Below are 23,596 nucleotides of genomic sequence, written 5' to 3' on the forward strand. Positions count from 1 at the left end.
TTACAAATACAGGACAACAAGAATATGGTGCAGCAGAAACAAAATGTGGCGTGAATCCATCTGAACATAAACCCAATCTAATGTTTCGTGGTTCGGCCGCAAACTGTGGGTATGTTCTATCAAAATGATTTCATGCCTCTCCATTAGAAGGATGACACATAACACCAGCTGGTTTTTTGTTTTCATGGTACCATCTTATATGAGGAGCATAGCTATTAGATGTATACAACCTCTTTAACCTTTGTATAAGAGGTAAGTAATGCATCACCTTAATAGGAACTTTCTTCCCGCTAGGAGTTCTCTTATAATGAGATTTTCCACAAACACGATTATAGATCAATATCATCCTTATAGTATAATATGCAACCATTTTCACAACAATGAATTCTCATCGATGGCAATCCTAACATTGATACCAACCTTTTTGCCTTATAGAAATTATCAGGTATCTCTAGATTTGGATCAATTAAATCATGCATAAGGTCAATCACAAAGTTCATTGCCCCTTGATGAACATTCCAATCTGATTTGATACTTAATAATCTAATAGCAATAGACAGGTGCGAGTGTGAACACCCCTCATACAAAGGCCGACTAGCAGCTTCCAATTGTTCAAAGAAAATTTTGTATTCAGCATTAGGAGCTTCTTCACCTTGATTACCAGATTCAAAATCAGAGTGCACACCAAACGCATCCTGAACCATGTCATGCATTATATAATTTTCTGCATTAGAATTCACTGTACTACCACTTTCACTAGTAACATAATGTTGAAATACATCAAAACTATTATCAATTTCTCCATGACTAGTCCACACTGTATATTTTTTTAAAATCCATTTCGATAGAGATGAAGCTTAACAATATCTTCTTTTTCATAATTCAAAAATTGACATTTATTACAAGGACACTTTATCACACCATTACGTTGAAAAGGTTATAGCGTCTTTGCATACTCCACAAAACTAGTGACACCTTCTACAAATTCAGGTCTTAGGAAAACTAGTCATATTATACATCCAGTTGCGATCCATCTACACAAATATCACAAAATTTGACTTTGTTAAACATAAAATAAAATAGTAAATTACAATCCTAGAAATCCAATTATATCATTCTATCTATGTCTTTTATCTTAAGTTCATTAGCTATACAACAACTTTAAGCAAATCTTCATGCATTTAGCATTATTCTGTAAATTTCTTTCACGATATATGTTAGTCAAGACTTTTGCTATTAACTATTCTTGAAAATTGTTGCCAACTAAAGATTGGTGTTATTCTAACTGCTAACTTTGATTTTTCTCGTCCAGGTTTTCACCTATGTTGTTGTTGTATTTACTATTTATGTGTGCATTCAAGTTTCTTAACTTTGGTAAGTATGATTATCTTAGTGTATCTTCTTTTATTTGCATGTCTTTTTATTCATTCATTATTATTAGATTCACCTTTATGCACTTATAGAACAAGAATTTAATTTAAGAAAATTGTGAAAGAATCAGAAAAAAGTATCTAATAGTTTACTTGCATTTTCCCCTCATCTAAATATTTCTGCAACTCCATTATCACTCATGTTACCTAATGATGCCAAGTTAAAAGCTTCAAAGTATCTGGTGAACACAGGACATTATATGAATGATCTTACAACTTAAAAGAATTCTCAACCAAGCAAGTTTATCTCATGATCAGAGGTAATTTTCAGAAGGTTTAATCAATCTGGAATTAGCATCTAATTACGTAAATTTGTTGTCGTTGTCAACTTCTTGACTGCAGAAAAAGAGGCTTCAGATCAGACATCTATATTTTATTCTATGTTTTGATGTGTCTTTTCTTTGTAGGTTTCATATAAATCTCTTGTATATAGTAACGATGTGGATAGGATTCATATGTTGATCCCAAGTTGTACTCTAACTTGATACATATATTTAATCGCGATTATTCAGTCCAATTAGTTTGTTGTATGAGTATGATCCAAATAACAGCATGTTGTTTATGTTGCAGGACCAACTTAGCTGAACTTAAAGAATATGGTGGTTGGCTGATTGTCTCATCTCTTTCAAGCACTTCGATAAGTCCAATACCGACTTGTGGTCACAAAAAGTGGCATCACTTATATTTTCTCAGTGTTGGTGTCACTAATTGATTGTTGAAAGCAACATTTGATAATAGACTAGAAGGCAAATGTAGCCCCAGGAATGGAATTCTACCTGTACTTGGGTTCCTAATTACCTTATGATGAGACGCTCTCCAACGTTTTCAAATAATTTTACTTGGGTTTCTAATTATGTGACCTTGAAAATCTTTGCAAAAAAATAATGTTCACTGTATGTTTTTGACAGACTAGAATTACCTAGTATTGACATTTTAACCAACTCGAATATTAGACCGACCTACACTATGGCCAGCAACACTCATCCAGGTGAATACATTTGTTGCACTCGACGGTTCCCCAAGTGTTTTGAGAACCAAGAAATCTTAAACGCTAGGTGATTTCTTCTTATTTGTCTAAGCCTTGGGAAAAGGTGGATAGAGTTACCCGTGGAATTAGTTAAGGTGCAAGCAAGTTGTGTTCATAACTTTCAATGAAGTAAAATTTGACTGTTGTTATCAATAAGGTACACGGCCAGACCCTTCTCATACTTAAGAGACCTATCAGTGTAAAGTAGAGCCCAATAACAAAGCTTGTGGTAACTGGCAAAGTACTGATGATTCTACTAACTGTTTAGTTACTAGTGTTTGCCCTTGTATCACCTTTGGGCAGATTTCTGAAATACTAAACAAAGGAACAACTTGTAAGTATATACACATTATTTTTTGGAAAATTCATTTTTTGATATTCGGTTACAAAGAATATGATGTTTGTGTTGTTTTTTTTATGCTAGCATGTGCTAGTAGAGGTGCATTATGTGGTTTGTTGGGACTGAACAGGATTGCCTAGCCTATATTCCTGCTTCTATAGGTCCAAAATGAGGGGGCAATGTCATCTGGAAGAGGCACCTTGTGTTGATTGTCTTGAACATGTATTCTGTGAACCTTGTGCTCTTTGCCAAGAAGACAGAGAGCTTAAGAACCTTGGCTTTAATATGGGAATAGGTAATTTTTATAAGTTTATACACCGAAAAAGTATTTACGTAATCATATCACTAAGATTTATACAAATTGTGTGGTAGGGTGGCAAGCTAATATGGATAGACAAAGACGGGGAGTTACATGCCCCCTTATCATAAGTACTTTTACTGCACATTCTTTTAGGATCCTAAAATGAAATGTATTTGAACTAATACTTGAAAACAAGAACAATAAATCACTAGTGTTTTTGCAATATATTTTCGCTACATATATATGTATGATATTCGAACTTTTAAGCTCATGAGACCATATGATCTCACAGGAAGTTTTTGCAGAAGCCTCAATCTCAACCTGATTTCATTTTGTCTATGAACTATTTTTTGTGAAAAGCTAGAATGATGTTCAACAAGATTATGCATGATGCTTTAACAAGGATTACAACAATTAACCATGCTCTATTTTTACCATACACTATACATTTGTAGCTTAAAACACTGTCTCAAATACAAATATCTTGTGGACTATAGAATCATGACAAAACAATCGTCCCTGCCACTATCTATTTTGCCTTATCAAAAAGTCAGATTCTATAAATATATGTAGATCTGTACATAGCCTCGAGTACACACTTAAGCAGTACAATCACAAAGACGGGCAATCATCGTCTAGTACTATAACTGAATGCCATTCTACTGCATTACATCTCAATGTGGATAATGATTACTTTGAAACTACTAATGTAATTCATAGCTTCAACTCCTATATTAAATCATTGATGAGAATCTCTACTGTATCTTTTTCAAAATCAAGGATCTCTTGTTGACATATTTCTTATCTCACATTCAACTATTAATAGTAATTCCAAAGGTTTGATTAAATATAAACAAGCATTACATCCTAACTAACTACACATGCTCCTCACAAACTTTTAAAATTAAAAACTGAAAAGCTCCAAAATTACATGTTCAAAATCGATAGATGGAGTTTTCACGAATCGACAGAAACTAATGCTCCACTGAGTGATTGAGCGTGGCTGGCGGCATGTTGCATGGCGCTGCAGTGTCGTCTATGAGCTACAAGAACCGTGGGAGAATGAATCGTGGGAGATAGAATCATGGAATATAGGGATTTTGAGGTGATATAAAATTTTGGAAAAGACGCGCTATAAGTCAAATTTGCTTTCCTCATTTTAATTATTTCCTTTTTAGTAAAATTTGGTCAATAATATTTTAAAATAAGAGACCTCATGATGTCTCTTGTTTTAAATATTATTGACCAAATCTGACTAAAAAAAGGAGACATTGGGAAGTCTCTTAAATTTATTTTTTATATTTTATTTTCCCAAATAGAGACCTCATGAGATGACATATTTTAGGCAAAGTAGCAGCAAAAATAACTTTTAAAATAAGTTATATATATTAAATTATTTATATATATAATCGACCTCATGAGGTCTCTTATTTTAAAAAAAAGATTATACATAAAAATAGTGACGTCATGAGGTCTCTTTTTAGCGACCTATTTTTGAGATCTCTTTAGTTGCTCCTTTTTAAGCTATTAAGTTGTACTTTAGTAAATTTTCTAGCTTCAACATACACCAAATTTTCTCATACAGAAACTAATGCACTAGGCCTTGAGATCCTGTAACTACCTATCTCATTGTTATCCAATAGCACCCTGTATGGGTTCTTTAATATTTTTGAAATATGTTGCCAATTTAAAATTAAGGTGAGACGAAAATATTTTTAGAATTTAAATTTGATCCAGGTTGATGTCATCCCATAATAGATCAAAAAATCCCGCTATGGTGTCATTGCTAAATCAGGTGCATGGCCCCTATATTGGAGGTCACATAATAAAACCCTACAAAACATGATTTATTTTAATTTTTCTTTAATTTTTCATTGATAAAGTAGATGAGGATTACTCAAAAAACCTTATAAGACATCGAAGCGTATAAAACAATGGAGGGAAGGGGTTTCTATGTAACAAGGGTCAAAAACTAAGTAATTAGACTTGTCTTAATTTCATCATACCTTGAAATAGTTGGGAAATAGCATGTACATGTATGTCTTTAGAGTCGGAGTTGTGTGGTTATTTGTGGTTTCAGCTTATATGGGCTTGATATATTAATGTTTACCTTGTGTTTACTTAGACCTCTCGCTTACACATAGTATATAATTAGCGAGCATACATAGACTCCTCGTATATGAAGCAATACATAGGCTTCAACTTTTACTTCACAAACATAATATAATAATATTTTTTCATAAGAAGTCTAGAATACGTCTCATATTAACCCATCTACGTCAAATAAAACATTTTGGGTTCTTAATGAACTAAATCGTCATTAAGACTAAACAATATTAAATAGTAGGATAGTGGCATCGTCCTCAGAAGGTGAGGACCTAACGAACTTGGAAAATAAGATTCCAAGCCTTCTTAAATGGCCCTCTAAAAGATCAATGGCCAGATCCTACATTTGTAGTAAACATAAAATATGGGTTAGTACACACTTGTACTAAGTATGAGTATATGCATATAAAATATTTGAAATCATGCTAAAGGGGACATTTGTTCAAAACGTGCTAATTTACTTTGAAAAGCCTTATGAACATCCAAGAACTCATGCAAGACAATATTCACGTAATCAATAAGTCAAACCCATATAAAACACAAGACCAACATTAACAAGTAATAGTCAAGTCAACATGTACAAGAGTTCACAACATCATAACATAAGCATGACCCTTACTCAAAACCCATCATTTAGCCTACAAGTGCAATGACCAAGCAAAAGCCCCATAACCTTACTCAATCATGTAAACCAAACAAAGGATCATAACCAATGTCTAACTCAACATAGCATAACATCAATAGTAGTCATAATTATACTTAGCAATATAGACCAATAGAATGTTCATAAATAAAGCTACCATCATATAGAAACATAAACATGTAGAGTCAACATATACATAACATATACATGATAGAACATAAGCACAACCTCCTAAAGCTCCCCTCAAGGCAAACTAGTGAAAGTCATAGGTCTCTCATACCCCTATCTACGCTAAGTCAAACCTCTTAAGTCACCCTACTTAGTGTTTACTTCATTACTTCATTTTAATTTCGGGAACATTTGCCTTAACCGGCATAGACCACAAGAGCTATGTGTGAAATCCGGTATTGTAAAACCTTACACCGATGGAAGGTGGTCTACCGGCCAAAGTAGAACCAAACATAAACGTAGCTTTCTAGGTGGAACCACTAGCTAGTCTTCCTATGGTGGCAACATAGTTAAGGAACTTAGGAGATACGAATTGAACCATCTACATGCCAATTAGCATTGGAGCCCCCATCTCATGAGAATCCATCGGGTGAGTGTCCCTCATATGGGAGTCAACACCTCATGTGGAACTATAGGGTGAATCTTCCTCTACGGGAAGCCAACACCTCCCATTATCAACTTTACTCAATGCTAAGATAAGTCCCTTTTTAAATGTATTTCATTAACAATCATAACTTAGTTTAAGTCATAGGAGTCTATCCTCTTATATATAATCATCATTAGCTCATTAGGAATTGCATGAGAATATCCTTTCATGACAACCCTCATATGTTAGATTAGCATATCATCATCATCACTGATAATAAGGCACATAGTCAATTCATAACCAACCTTATATCATTTCATATTAAGCATAATCTCACATAAGATAGTCAAGACATTTCAATTCAACATCATACGAACGCCTACTTAAGCTATACACAAGTCATACTTCAATTGAACTACACCATCAATCACAAGCATCATAATTGAAGTAAAGGTTAGGATTATGAAGACTTACCAAATCTTCTTCAAAATCCATCATCATGGTTTTACCATCAAAAAACCAATTACATCCAATAATGGGTGTAGTAACATCAATCAATAGTAATTAACCCAAGAACTAGATCGATTACATCATCACTATCCCAATTAACTTCAATTTGTAATTTAGGGTTGGGGGAGAAGCGTCAACATGAATTATTCAAGAATTAGATCCAATCTACCCTAGTTAATTCATAAATGCATTAGAATAGATAAAACCAATCTAACAATCAATATATTCTTCAATTCCCATCAATTCATAGCCGAAATCCATGGTTTGGGGAATTTAATGAAAAGGACATGATCTACATGAAATTGCATCAATAAACATCAATTAAAAAACAATCTACACTTAATTATCCATAGACAACCACAATTTATCATCGATTTGAAGTTTAGAAGAAAATCCATTAGAATTGGAAAACCCCATGGAATTGGGTATTTTAGAAATCAACTTTGAAAGGACCTCTTGGGGAAAGGAATCCCAAGAGTGAAAAACCCATATCTTAATGAATATTAATCCACAAAATTGAAGTGAAATCCTAGAGAAATTGGTCTTCTTCTTCAAGCTTTCTTCCTTCTTCAATGGAGGATTTGAGGAGAGAGAAAGTAGAGAGAGATGAGCACTTTTGGGTTTTGTTTTGGGAATTTGGTTTAAGTGATTTAAAATGACTTAAAAATGATCCTTAGTCTATGTATAATCACCCCCTAAATTACCCAAACACCCCTCACTTAAATGGGCCTTTTGTGAAGTCAAAATGCTTAAAATATGATTTTTACGAATCTGGGAAGTGGCTCCGCATCGCGAGGCCGAAACACATTTTTATTTTTTGAAAAATGAGTTAATACAATAAGGTCCATGTGGTCTGCAAGTCGCGTAGTAGCCCTTTGGAGCTTGACTCACGCAGGCTGCTTTGGCAGCCTGCCAACCCATGTTGGGGTCCTCCTCAAGGTCCCTTTGGGTAGTCCTTGGGGCGTCGTTATTGGAAGTTTAGACCCTCTATAGTACATTATTACTAACCAAAGTCTTTTTACAAGTTTTAGAATCCATCTGACCCTCCGAAACCTTCACCAAACTTAGCAACGTCAACTAGTTCAATTTACACTAGCTTCCCGACGTCATGGACGTTTCTTGATGTCTTGGCTCTAAAACTTCTCAGATGACTTATAAACATTATTTTAGGTCTTAGAAAAGAATCTAAACCCCTATACACTTGTGTTAGGCTCTATATTAGGTCTTGACTTTTCGGAGTGTTACAGATTACTAGGTGTTATCCTTGGTAGGGTGATTATGGGTAATCAAATTATGAGGAGGGAATGTTTGTCAAAGAACCATTTTATAGTAGGTCATGGTTAATTGCTTCCTATTTTTGTTATATGTGCTTGATAACAACCTCGTTAGTATAACATGCTTAGTGTATGGATAGGGAAATGGAAGGAGTATAAATTGAAATGTTAATCGTTTTCAATCATATTATATGAGTGTGTCTACTTGGGTGTACAAGTGTGATGAATTTTGATTGTGATATGTGCTTGCTAGTGGGATTAGATACCACATCGGGTACATAATTCTCCCATGGTTGAATTAGCTACAAGCTCTAGTACCTCATATTCCCATCGGTGGCTCAAGTATCATGATTGGTATATGATCTTCTCATGGATGGATCATGTACAAGACCTGGTATATGCATATACTCATACTTAGTACAAGTGTGTACTAACCCATATTTTATGTTTACTACAAATGTAGGATCTGGCCATTGATCTTTTAGAGGGCCATTTAAGAAGGCTTGGAATCTTATTTTCCAAGTTCATTAGGTCCTCACCTTCTGAGGACGATGCCACTATCCTACTATTTAATATTGTTTAGTCTTGATGACGATTTAGTTCATTAAGAAACACATAATAAATCACTTAATCAATTCATCACATTTTTAGAAACATTACAGTGAAACCATGTCACTTTACAATGAACTAAATCACTTTTACAATAAACTTCTTCACTGTTATGGTGAAGTTCTTTAACTTCACCTTGGACACTTTCTAGCATGCAATCCTCTCATTAAAAGTTATCCTAAGACTCACTTAAGTAAGACAAAGAGAGACCGCCCATACACCTTCTCTAGGCACACCTAAATGATACTTAAGACAACCTATAATGAGATACACACACTTACAATACATCAACCACATCAACATGAGATTCTCTTACCAAAGGTGATTCTAAGGTTCACTTGAGTGAGTTGTGAAGTGATCGCCAATACAATCCCTTTCGCACACATTTAAGATATCCTATAGATTACCTAGAATAATATCATTCTCACTTAACACAATAGCCTACATATAATATGACATTCTCCCTTCAAAAGGTTATCAAAAGACTTACTTAAGTTAATCAAGAAGATAACGTCCATGATTTACCTCTTCAAGATTACCTAAATAATACCTAAGTTTGGATCATGTCTACATATTCAACCAACTTCCCTAACTAGACTCATTCTTAAGACTTATCTAGGTAAGATATGAAGTGACCATTCCTATGCCCCCTTCACACCTAAACTAGAAAACCCTTAACTACTCTAGATAAGTACTTATTCATTTAACATGCTTTCTTAACTTAAGTCATTGCATTCATTAGTTCATTTAAGAAACATTCATCACATAAAGGACATTCAAGTAATGGTCTTGGAGAAGACCTAGGGACTCTAACTAACACCTTCAAAGCCTATTGTGCAATTTCTAAATAGTGTCCCATACCACCACCTAAACTTCATAGAACTTTTCTAATGCTAATAGGTATCCCATATGATGATAATAGACAATAACGAACATAGACCATAGTAGAATATCATGGAATCCGGAGTTGTAACCTACTCCGATGGAGGGTGTCCTACTTGACAATGGTAGAACTTGAACACATCTCATGTAGGTACATGGTTAAGGAATATGAAGGGCTTACTTTGTACTCTAGTCTCGTTTTTCACTAGAGCTAATTCCCTTACCATACTCACTCGGTGCTAGCCTTTGTTCTCATAGAGTAATTCACATTAAAGGATCATTCAAAGGGGTTTCATATAAAGTTCATAACCGAATCATATTTACCCTAGCAAAGAGGTCCCCTAGGGCTACCTTACAATGGCAACAAGATAGCTCTTAATGAATTTCCTAAGGAAGATATGATGCCGTTCCAGCCAATCAAATTTAAGTCCATCATTCATTACATGAAGGATACCATTACGACTTCGACTTCAATGTTCATAACCTTACCACTAGGTTCAAGGTTTCACATAAATAACCTTGTTAATATTATTCAAGGTCACATGTCATTAATAATGAAAAGAGTAAGAGGATTTAGCATCCTAAGTTAAGACATATCATATTCACATTCATACATGTATCAAGTAAGGGACATAAGTCTACCAACACAAGACACAACAATACTTCACTTTAGCACATATTGCATATCATTCTAGAAGAACATAGGCACAACCAACATAATCTTTAGGTCATCCTATCCACTACTATAACATCATCAATATAACCATTATAGACTCATATAGTCAATTAGGAATAATCATGCATCAACTCTAAGACTACACACATAAAGACATAGTCATAGTCTAATATGATCACCTAACAACATCAATAGAAGAACACCTACTTTCACTTAATCACAAGTAGATGAATATGACCATACTTGACATAATTCACTACACATATCATCACAATATATCAAGTAATGCCGACATGGCCATGATCTTCATAATATATAGAGTAAAGCCGACGATGCCACATTAATTGCAAGTAAAACACATAGCACCGCCACCATAAGTGAACCATACCAACACAACATAATTCAAGTACAATTAACATAAAATAAATCGAATTAGGTCAGCGTACCAGCAATCCATTCTTACCACTTCAATCCATAACTAAATCATCCAATTCAATACCATAATGCCCTTATCCATAGACAAGAACATCAATTCAATACAAGAACTATAATACTTAATGAAATTAGGTAAATTCAATATAGATGTATCAATCTAAGTCAACCAATACATTAATTGAATACAATTACAACCCCATTCAATAGCCCATAGGAAACTACACTACGATTCATAAGCATTAAGTCAATATCACTTATCCCATAAAGTAGTCAAGAACTAGGGTTCATCAATTACATGGGTTCATAGTTTAATTGAGTTAAAATCATGATATTAACAACAATTCAATCAATATTTAATGCGTTAAAACCATTAAATCAAGAACCCATGGATAGATTTCAATTTAGAAAACTTTTCTATTAAGAACTCTTTCAAAATCACTTTGAGGATCGTCTCCTTGATGAATATAGTTTCAAGGATCAAAAAAATACCTCAATGATGTGAATCCACGAAATTGATGAAAAATCACCACTCAAATCTCCAATCCAAGCTCTTCCTTGAGTTTTGACTGCAATGGAGTTCTAGAGAATTTGTTAGGACTTTGGGGTTTTGATTTTTGAAAAATGAATTCTCCTAAGTGTTTGGGGTTTTGATTTTTAAAGTCTTATTTGGACGTGGGGTGAAATGGTCACCCCTAGAATTACAGTGAAATGCGAAATTGACCGCCCTCACAGACGACTCTAAATGACAGCCCGTTTCCCAACCAACGGACTAACCTGTTGGTCCTTGGTTTGGGACTGAGGCTGGTCATTGGAAGCTTTCCTTGCCACGCCTAAGACTTGACCCACACCCTCAATCGAAGGGGCGTCGACAAGGCTACTGGCCACCGATCGCCTCAGTCGATTGGGCTGGTCTAAGACAACCTTTGGCTCAAGTCAAGTCCTTCCTCAAGGACCCTTTGATGGTCCTTGGGGACTTTTGCCTGGATAATACCCGCTCGAATATGTTTGTATACGAGTTTAGGACCTCGCACATGAATTTATTCCAAGACGAATACGTAAAACTTGACGAAACATGCCAAGACACACAAGGTTGTTTCAAAGCAAACCTTTCGAACATCATGGACGTTCTTGGATGTTTGACCTCCAAACTTCATGAAACTCTACACATTGCCTATAAACACTATGATAACCCTATAAGGACCTCACATGCTCATGCAACAAACATTTAGGCACCTAACTACACATGAGGCACATAGGTGACTTAGTCGTCGAACGTCTTAGTCGTCCCTTAACGTTTAACTTCTAATGCACCTAAAAATCTAGACACTGCCTCAATACCCCACATTATAAACAGATTTAGGACCTTAGACCCTCTTGAAAAACATGTTAGGCTCTAGCTTCACCTAATTTATTTTTGAGGTATTACACAAGTATCCCTTTTTGGTCATCTTAATCATAGTCAATATACATGGTAACCTCTAGGGAACCTCAAAACGCACTTATTTAATGAATGAAAAACATCCCATACTACCCTTCACACTAAGTATAGTCTTCAAGTCATCCTAGTCATATTCACCCTCCTTTGGCTTCATTATTAGCTTTACTCTCATAACTAAGGGAAACTCCAACCTTTAGTGAACTATAGCAAGGAAGACAATTATGGCAAATCCTATATAAACTCATTCTCTTTAGTAACCCTAAGTAATACTTGTATAGCAATCATAGCATCCTATAAAACTAATCATGCTAAGTACCACTTTTAGGTCCTCTTACTAATACTTCTTGGTTTGGAACCTAGTTCATCTCTTTATCTTTAGAAGACCTTAGGTACTCTCTTAAACACATCTTAGTCCTTTATTATCTTGAACCCTATGAGATACTACTTTTAGTATGTCTAAGTTCATTACTAGCATGGACCCTATAAGATACTACTTTAGGAATGTCTAAATAACCTTACACTCTCACAAAATATAAGACACTTCTCTAAGAGAAGGTCGCCCATGAACCTTCAATTTCACCGCTAATGGAATCAACTCATAAATACCACATTCATCAATTTAGACTAGGGTTTACCATATAAATCACTTGAATTCATCATAACATAACTATATAAATCTAAATCAATTATAATTAGGTATTATCCCTTGATTGGAATCATACCCATAATGTAAGAAGAACCCTAGTTCGAATTGGGTTTTTGATCCACAAGTAGGGGAAACTTATGGGGGATGTATTGGTGGAAGAACCCATAGATTATAATCTACTCATACTTAATCAATTCCCTAGAACAAGCTTTTAGCAATGGAACCTTTGATCTTGAAACTTATGGGGTTTTCAAGAGAGAGAAATATTTGAGAGAAGAACATTTGGGATCTTTAAGGATTTTGATTCTAAGTGAATTGATTGAGGTAATAATTGACTTATAATACTTTATATAGGTGAAAAAAACGCATATAAAACTACCCCATTAATTAACTAATTTAAAAGAAATTTCCTAAAAGACCCTCAACAAGGCAACCTTGCCATTTGTAATGCCCACTTTGGTGGCACATCAACGGCACCACGGCCCATGGTGGAGCCTATGGTCCCTTGACCAGTGGCCCTCCTAAATTTGGAAAGTCTCCATGGGGGATAAGGCACGACCATGAGACCTCCCACAATCTGTGGTCAAGACCAAGTCGTGGTGATGGTCGTGGTCTTGAGGCAATAACTTTGCCTTTCGCATGGCTAAGGGGTCTTCACGAGCCCCTTCACAGGCAGTTGTCAAGACCATTGGCCGTGAAGGTGGGGGTGGACCCTTAGGTTGTAGATTTCAATGTTTGGGCAGCCTTAGCATGAAATTCTCATAACTAGTATGTTCAAGGAGGAACTGCCATCTCCTAGTCACAACATGCTCAACATACTCTCATGGAGATCATATGCAATTTACTCTATAAAAGCATTCATATAAAGGAGGAATATTTCAACTCCCCAAAGTTAAGGATTGCTCATAAACTCATTTCATTAAGTCTATATGCAACTATACTCAAAACAGCACAACATGAGCGAAACAATACATATAAGTCTTTTCTAACAAGACCTAAGCATTTTCATTAACATGCATATAAGGAATTCCTTGAAACACATTACACACAATGACCTTTATTATATTGTCTTACACCGTCAAGGCCTGATCCAACAATTGCCTAGAAGCCCTAAGCTCCGCAAGAGTGACATTCTAGAATGGAGGGTCATATGGAGCTTGAGGAGGAGCTTGGGGTGAAACTTGGAGAGGATCCTCTTGATCTCCTTTGTCTTCCTCATCCCTCATAGCATGAGTACTAGTATTTGCCATAACCTGTAAAACCATAGGGCACACATTAGAAGAAGGATCTACCAGATTTACAATTCTATGGCACAACTTAAAGAATGAAGAAGTGATATTTCCTAAACATCCAATAAACTCTTATTCATTAATGTAGAGCCCTTCACATTTATTAATAAGAATTTACTAGACCTAGTTTGATACAATCATAGAATCATTCTAAACCTTGTACTCTAATTACCAATTTTTCACGACCCAGGGGTACCCCCTAGACGTAACATGACATACTTGACCTTGAAGGGGTCTAATACAACCCTTACCATAATCGTAACATAAGATAATAGAAAAGTATGGTAAATTGCAAAACTTCTTTACAATCACACAATAAAAAATTGTTTCATAAAGAAAATGGAAGTCTTTACTAAATCTTTATCTCAAACCATCTATTAAACTCTTGAAATAAAACTCTTGGGACCCAACCCATAGAATTTCTAAAACATAAATATAATACATGATGAAACTAATGGGTTTGTGCTGAAAGCTATGAGGACTCACCAATTCTTCAACACATCTTTAAACTTGTAGAAAGCTATCCTCCAAAGAAAACTCAAACCACGAAGCCCTACATTTGATTAAAATATAAGCAATATATGTTAGTACAAAATGTACCAAGTATGAAAGCTAGCATGACATAATAATAGAATCTTAAAATGGTTAGTCATAAGCATAAAATATAATAACATAATGAAATCATAATCTCCAACATAGGAATCTATAATGACAAGTCAACAAAATACATATGTAATGAACATAGAGATAATTCAAAATAATAATAAGTTGATTCCTCATCATAAGCATCATATGAGCATAATTGACTCTTAGTCACATATACCATAATAGCACCATTCTCGAGTAACCTCAAAAGTATACAAGTGCAATAAAAGAATAGCATCCCATAATACCACCTAAGCCAAGTATCCCTTTTTAGTCATCATAATCATAGTCTATATACATGGTAACTCTTTAAGATTTTCTACCATAAGGGTACCATAATTCTAGGGAACCTCAAAACACACTTGTGTAATGAATGAAAAATATACCATACTACCCTTCACACTAAGTATAGCCTTCAAGTCATCCTAGTCATATTCACCCTCCCTTGGCCTCAATATTAGCTTAACTCTCATAACTAAGGGAATCTCTCACCTTTAGTCCACTATAACAAGGAAGATAACTAAGGCACAATCCTATCTCAACTCATTCTCTTTACTAACCCTTAGTAATACTTGTTCAATGCAATCATAGCATCCCATGATACTAATCATGCTAACTACCACTTTTAAGTCCTCTTACTAATACTTTTATGTTTGGAACCATGTTTCTCTCTTGAACTTTAGAACACTATGAGGTACTCTCTTAAGAACATTTTAGTCCGTTATCACCTTGAACACTATGAGATACTACTTTTAGTATGTCTAAGTTCATTTCTAGCATGGACCCCATAAGATACTACTATAAGCATGCCTAAGTCTACTTATACTCTTGAACACTATAAGGTACTTCACTAAGTAAGTGTTAGTTCAATTTATGATTTAGAACACTATGAGATGCTTCTCAAGCATGTCTTAGCTCATAGGATATGGAGATTTACACTAGAAACCATGACTCAACTATGTGAAGGATCCTATATCATGAGACCTATATTTGGTAAAACCCACACTCTACTACGTAAGACTTTCCCCTTAAACTTTAATAGTCCTCACATCAACTAGGTGTGGTTTTTCTTTATTTTTGGAGCCCGGACCCTATATTTTGTGACGGTCATCTCCTCTTCAATATTCACTTCAAGTCAAGCATATTCCACAAGGTTAACTTGTTAATCCATATTGAACACTCATATCTGATGGAAGGTTGTCCTTGCACATACACCCTTGTTCATATGATTTTAACCCTTTCAGTTTTCAAGCATTCATAATGTAGGTTAGGTGAGTAAAGGCCTTTCACCATAATTCCAGTTGTTAGACTTTTATTCTCATTAGAATTTACTCTCAAAGACTTAGCACCCATAGTTGGTAATATTATCTTCCCTATAAATCCCTAATGATCAACATTCATCACTATGAGTCTTTACTCTTAATAACTCTACATCATAGAAGCACTTTATGAACCTAGATTACAAGATATTCAGTCACCTGATTCATTACTCGTGGTTCTAGCCATAATTCTCCTTAAAGGTTCAATTTCAAGTTTACAAGTCAAGATCAATCATATGCAAGCATGTTAAGTTCAATTCATGATTATGTACTCCCATCCTTGAAAAATTACTACTCATGACATTGATAAAAGAAGGTCACTCGTTAAACTTCAATTTAATCTCTAATGGCATCAATCAACAAATTAAGCATTTATCAATTTAGACTAGCGTTTTCCATATAAACCACATGAATTCATAATAATATCACTAAAAAGAGATAAAAATCAATCATAATTAGGTAGTATATACTACATTGGAATTATCCCCACATCCTACCCACAATGTAAGAAGAACCTTAGTTAAATTTGGGGTTTTTGATCCACAATAAGGGGAAAGTTATGGGGATCTATGGGTTCAAAACCTAATAGATGATTAACCTAAACACATCTTGGTTAATGCCCGAGCACAAGCCTTTAGCAATGGAAACTTTGATCTTGAACTTAGCTTCAAGCCCTAGCTTCTTCTTCAATGGGGTTTCTTCGAGAGTAAAATATCCTAGAGAAGAAGAACTTTTGGGATCTTTTGAGGTTGATTCTAAATGTCTTATTCTAGGTAATAAATGACTTATAATAATTTATATAGGTGAATAGAACTCATATAATTACCCCATCAATTAACTAATTAAAAAGGAATTTCCTAAAAGACCCTCGACTAGGCAGGCTCGCCAGGGGTCACGCCCACTTTAACGACCCGTCTAGGGCACCATGGACAGTTGTGATGCCCGAGGTCCCTTGAAAAGTGGTCCTCCCACACTTTTCAAGCCTCCATAGGTCTATAGCATGACCATGGGACCTCCCACGATCCGCGTCCAAGACCACGAGTCATGGTCATTGCCATGGTCTTGGGGAAGTAGCCTTTCCTCCCACATGCATAAGGGATCTTCACGAGCCCATTCACAGGAAGTGATCAAGACCACTGACCGTGAAGATGGACTTGGACCCTCAGGCAGTAACTTGCCAAGGTTGGGCAGCCTTGGCTTAGGTATTCCTTTTTTCCTTAGTACATGCCCTTCCCACGCTCAACCAAACTCTAAATGGTCTACCATGCTACGAGTTCTAACATATACCTTGACATTCAAAAACTAAACCCCTTATTATAAAAATGTAAAGTCTCATTTACATCTCCAATTCTCAACATCACACTCTTGAACCCTAACTCTTGGCTCTAGTTTAGTCTACTAGTTTCCGGGGTATTAGAGATTGTTATTTTTTCAAAATGTCTCAGGTTTTTGTTAAATTAGATGTAGAGTTATAGTTTTTCATATTCACTAATTTGTAATCTTTTATCAGTTGGTGGTCTGTGACATATTTGATATGCGAATTTGAGGCAACGATGTTTAGTACAAGTCTTACATGTGGAATACTAATCGAGTCTAGGGTCAAGGTGTAAGTGAGAGAACTTAAGGGAGGGTAGTATGTCGGTTGGACTTGTATTCATGAATGAAAATAGTAGAGAAATTCTGGTTGTTGTAGAATCAGTTGTTCGGAAAGTCTTATGTAATAGAAAGGTTATGATATTAGATGATATGAGGGGGAACAGACTAAATGGTGGAGTTGGCAGTAGAAGAAGGTGAGATGACTTGAGATAGAACATATGAGTTTAAAGGTTGTATTACGTGGTAGTAAGGGCGGTGATTGAAGGATCGAGTTCCTAATTATCTCTCCAAGTTTCATTTCCTTTGATTGTTTGCCTGATATTATGAGGTAGATTTTGGTGGATGAAAGGGGCCTACCAGTACATGTGGTTGTAATGTTACTACTTTTGCTATGCCCTGTTTTATAGTTTTGGTTGTTTGATTGGGGATGTTTCTTCGGTGAAGACGGTGATTTTATTTTATAACTATTTTCCTTCATGAGGGGAGTTGTGTCTATTCAATTTTAAGCCTTGTATTCTCCTACAAGATCTTTTACCTACTCAGAATAGTTCCTTAGGAGAAATCAAGTTATTTTTTTAAAAAGTACATAATTTTAATATATTTGGGAGAATTTCAGTGTTTATAAGGAGTTTATCTTATATGTTTTGACCTCCACAATTCAAACTCCAGTTTTGGGGTAAAGGTTCTCATATCTAGATATTAGAGTAGGTATCCGCACGGCCGATGCTTTGGGACGCGACAGTCAAATACTATGCTAACACTCTCCTAGTACAAAATACAATGTCTAAGAGAGTCATAATGATTGATATGTCGACATCCACATTTAATCCTATTGATAACTTCAGATCCCAACTGAAATCTTTGTAAAGTAAACTAGATGTCGTTGTGACGCTTGTAGAAATATAAACAAGAAGGTTCCAATTCATATCTTCCTTTAAGGGTCATGTAAGTACATGAATTGTCATTTAGGGGTCATTAATGATGCGAGTAGAAGGTAATAAACCTGATTTGATTTAGTGATACAGTTTGATGATTGTTGTCACGTGTCTGGATTTCCCGAATAAATGCAAATGTATGAAGTATATTTGCTTGTTTGATGTAAAATTGTCAGGAAGAACCATATTGATGTTAGGATAATAACTTTAAAATAATTTGTTTTATGATTAAGTTGAGCATGTTTACGATGAGTTTCTTATGTGGATGATGTTTTAGATGATGCGAAGTTTGTATGTACATGGTAAGGAATGATCTTGAGGTATTTTTGAGACTGTTATGATGCCAAAACTAGTTATTATGTGCATTAGGAAATGAAGGAACCTTAGAGAAAATTTCAACTATCCGGTTCACCTCATCAAGGTTTTCATTAGGGAAACGACCCTCTACAGTGATTCCTCAATGGAGAGAATTTTCCAGCTATAGTGTCGGTTGTTATAGCGGTGTGTCTACCGCTATAGAGGGAAAGACGGAACAGGGCCCCTGTCTTGTTTTCTCTTGTTTTGCTTTCATTAACAAGATGTTAAAAGTCCTAAAGTATGTGTGAATTTAAATATTAGAAATGGATTAAAAAAACCATAGATATGTAAATGTGTTGATTAAATTAGAACTTGCATTCATGTGCTATCAAATACAAGGAAAACAAGAAAGGAAATTTTTGTTAAAACCTTAGCGTGATGGTTCAAGCGGCTCAGGCTTGGCTAAGGATTTACATGATAGACCTAGTTAAGGGCCAAAGACTTTAGTCAAGGTTTAGTTCAAATAAAAGAAGACCTTGGTAATGGTGTGGCTAAGGCATGCAAGGCAAGGCGTGGCTAAGACATGACAAGGGTGGAAAACTAAGGCACGTGAGGCAACACTTAGCTAAGGCATGACAAGGGCTGGGAAAGCTAAGGTAAGGCAAGACAAGATAGTGATCATGACAAGGTTGTGTCTAAACAAGTTGAAGGCTAAGTGCTACACAAGAGTAGCGGTTGAGGAGATTAAACCCCAATGGCAAGTTGGGTAAGGCCATGCACATGGCTGGCACATGATCATGCGCGAGATTGGGTGGCAGAAGGGTGATTTTGGCACCAAGCTTAAGGCTTCTCGCGTGTGCCATTTCACTTGCGTGGGCAGTTGGGCGAATTTTGGAGTTTCTAGCCATTGGAGACTTCTTAGAATTATAGATAAGAGTTTTTTTGAATTTTGAGTTTTTCTTATCTGCTGGGCCTTGTCAATAAATAAGTTCGTTGGCATGTGTCTGGAATGTGACTGGTGTTGTAACCTATTTAAAGGCACAAGTATACCAGTCATAGGCAAAATGTTTTTAGTTCAAATTTTGTAAGGCTAAATTATTTGTGTGCTTTTTTTGTGGCCCAAGTTTAATACAAAGTTGGAACTTGTTTCTTGTGATTTTATTGTGTGTTCTATTATCATATGTCTCTCTTCAGTTAATCTAGAAAATGAGTGAAAAATTAAATGTTGGGCTCACTCTAAGTGCATAAACTCACTTAGTGGGTTAGATTGACTTGTTGACCCCTTAACAACTAGTATCGGAGGAAAGTTACAAAAATTGTGACAAACGTAAACTAAAAGAGTATTCAAGTAGACTTGAGGCCTTTGTTGGGATGAAAAACGAGTGTCTGGATGACCCAAATCTAGTCTATATACTCACACAGATTTTGGGCATCAAAAAGGAATTCGAAACTTTCCATGGTGAGTTGGGACTAAATCGTGTAGATATTCAAGAACAATTGGCAGATGATTTCAACTTCAATGAAGTAGCAACACTGCAAATTTATGGTTCTATGAAGAATAACAAAGATGTTAAAACTGAATTGGTTGTCACTAGTTCGAATCACGATGTGGGGAGGCCTCTAAAATCAAATTCCTTAAGCCAAAGTCATTTGGTGGCGTTCATGGAGCCAAGGAGTTGGAATACTTTTGGTGGGAATTGGAACACTATTTTATTACTGCCAATGTTCCTGAAGCAAATAAGTTGACCATGGTCCTCTGTTACTTTCGCGGGGATGCGATTAAGTGGTGGACAAAACATGTCGATGATGAAAGTTCAAACCAACGCAAAATTCATAGGTTGGAGCGTTTGAAGCAACTTAAATTCATTCAGGAATATGTGAAGAAATTCAGTCGGTGTTGTTGTATATTTAAAATATGTTTAACGAACACAAAATGAATCATGCAGGTAGAAGGTCCAAAATCAGCTTAGCGCAATTGTTACCGTTGATCCTTTGATCGATTGTCAATAACATAGTGCCACTACTAACCCGACTCTTTATCAAACATGAAGCACAAAGAGAAGGGTAAGGATTGGAAGAAATATAATCGCAAGCCCGAAGGAAATGATAGAGGTAAGGGAAGGATGGATATTGCATCGTGTAATCGTGGCAATAAGATTGTTGACAAAGTTTGCTAGAGTTTCAAGAAACCAGGCCATCAGGTGAGAAACTATCCTAACAAAGAAAATGTAAAGGCTCATTTGGCCGAGGAGGATAAACAAAAAAAGGGGAAGGAACAGGAAATTGTTGCATATGTTAATGAACTACGACAATTGAACACATTGTCTATTGTTAGTATAATGGATGTAGAGGAGGATGTCTCTGGAACGTTACCTATGTTAATGTTTCTGACACAACAAATGATATTTCTTATGCCTACGACGGTCTAATATACGTTTGCACAAAAAATAGTGAGAAAAGTGTAGTCACTATGGTTGATACAAGGTTTACTCACACATCCAAGACTTAGTATATAGGGTATCTAAGGCTAATTTCTTTTCAAATTTACACTTGAGGTCTGGATAGTAGAAATTTTAAGTCAAGATAAGTACTCCACTGGAATTCGTTAAATATAAGTCCTTAGGTAAAGTCCTGCTGCTTATAGGAATGTACGTGACAAGCAAGAGATGCTTGATGAGTGCAAGATAGCTTGAGGAAGGCAACCAAGAGGATGAAAAAGAATGCTGACCAACATTAGCATACTTTAGAATTTCAAGTTGGAAATAACGTGTTGATAAAACTTACTCCCCACAACTGGAAGAAAATCAGCAGCAAGACTATTCATCGTGGTCGTATTTTAAAATAGGATGGACCATTTGAAGTCATAGAAAGAGCTGGCGAAGTTTCATGCATGTTGAAGTTGTCGGAAAGATTGAAGATTCACCCTACATTTCATGTGAGTTTTCTTATACCTTTTCATGAGGATGTTGAGGATCCAAAAACGTCAGCTGCCAAGAGTGCTCTCTTGTTGTACAGACGCAATTCGAGGAACAGATTGAGAAGATTCTGGACCAGAGGAATTTGGGACAAAGAAAGAAGAATTTTCTAGTTCAATAAAAGGGAAAGTCGGTGTCTCATGCAGCATGGGAAAAAGAAACCTCCCAATGGAAGTTCAAAGAAGAGATTCAGGCTTATCTAGATTTTGTCTAATCGAGGACAGTAAGCTCATCTTGTGGGGAAGTTTGTTAGATCTTTAGCGATGATGTTCTGCGGTGGCTCAGGCTTGGCAAGGGATTTACATGATCAACCTAGTCAAGTCCGTATGAGTTCAGTCAAGTTTAATTTCAAATAAAAGAAGACCTTGGTAGTACCGTTGTTTAGGCATGAACAGAAAGACGCGGCTAAGTCATGATAAGGGATGGAAAAGATAATGCATGTGAGGCAATACATTGCTAAGGCACAGGGTTGGGAAAGCTAAGGTAAAGAAAGTCAATGTTGTGATTGAGGAGATTACCCCTCATTGACAAGGTGGGTGAGGAAGGACCAGCGCACATGGATGGCATGTGAGAGGGAACAAGATTGGCCGACTGAAGGCTGATTATTGCGCCAAAGGTAAAGGTTGCTTGTGTGTGCCTCGCAACTTTTAATTGTGACACTTCTAGATTCTGAGGTGCCTCTTTCTAATCTTAATAATTGACTGTCCAATTAGCACTAATTTCTTCTACAAAATTACAAAAGGGTAAGTTTTAATAGTTGTTCACGTTCTCAATTATTTTTCTAGATTCTTCTCTTTATGTGTTGTTTCAGATATCTAAGTGATAATTTTTTCTCTAAGCTTCATTCATGTTTTTTGTAAAACATAGAGTTTTCGTGATTTCCTTTTAAAAGTTTCTACTAGTATTTCTATTTGCCATTTTTATGTTTTTTTAATCTTAAATAGTTTGCTTTTTAATTTAATTAAAGTCAAGAAGAAAATAGCTTTGCAATGAAGAAGTGACTTATAAACATGAGAGAGACATAAAATTAAATATATTTTTTCTATTTTTATGGAAGAAAGTGATTATGTTATGGTCATGCTAGTTCTTATAAAATTTAAGTATGTCAGTCAGAGATTTTTCATTTTATTCACTTTTTCTTCTTTATTTGACCTAGCAAGTGTTACTTCTTGAGAAAATTCAAGTGTTGGACGAATAATATTGATTGATAGTAGATCTATCCATGCTTCAACTATTTTATATCAAGTAAAAAATAGTCAGGTATGAGTGCTTCCCTTTAGCTCCCACTTTCGTATTTTTTTCCTTTAGTATGTCCTTTTTTTTCAAAGTTTCAGCTTTTTCATGGATCTCTTTTTTAAATTGTTTCTTGAGAAGGCTAGAAATTTTGGAAGAGAATATGGAACCATTTTATCTGTTGGGATATTCTTGTAATGATAATACAAATCTATGTCCCCATTAGCAAACTTCTTGCCATTATGACCCAAAAACCGAGTGAATAGCGAGTCAGTCATAAACAATTATTGATTGGATAGGTACGACCAATCCATTCTAACTAGAAAAATAGATAATTTTTTTAGAGCCTTCTTCCCTAATCCAAAAGTACATTATAAGAAGCCTCTACTTTTTAT

At 35.5% G+C, this 23,596-nt stretch overlaps 1 pseudogene; it reads left to right on the forward strand.

Annotated features, from left to right (window-relative positions):
* The first annotated feature begins 2,396 nt into the window (after nucleotides 1-2,396).
* On the forward strand, nucleotides 2,397-3,264 carry LOC107024886 (annotated as a pseudogene).
* Nucleotides 3,265-23,596: the final 20,332 nt, after the last annotated feature.

This window comes from Solanum pennellii, chromosome 7 (genome assembly GCF_001406875.1).
Source record: "Solanum pennellii chromosome 7, SPENNV200".
NCBI lineage: Eukaryota > Viridiplantae > Streptophyta > Magnoliopsida > Solanales > Solanaceae > Solanum > Solanum pennellii.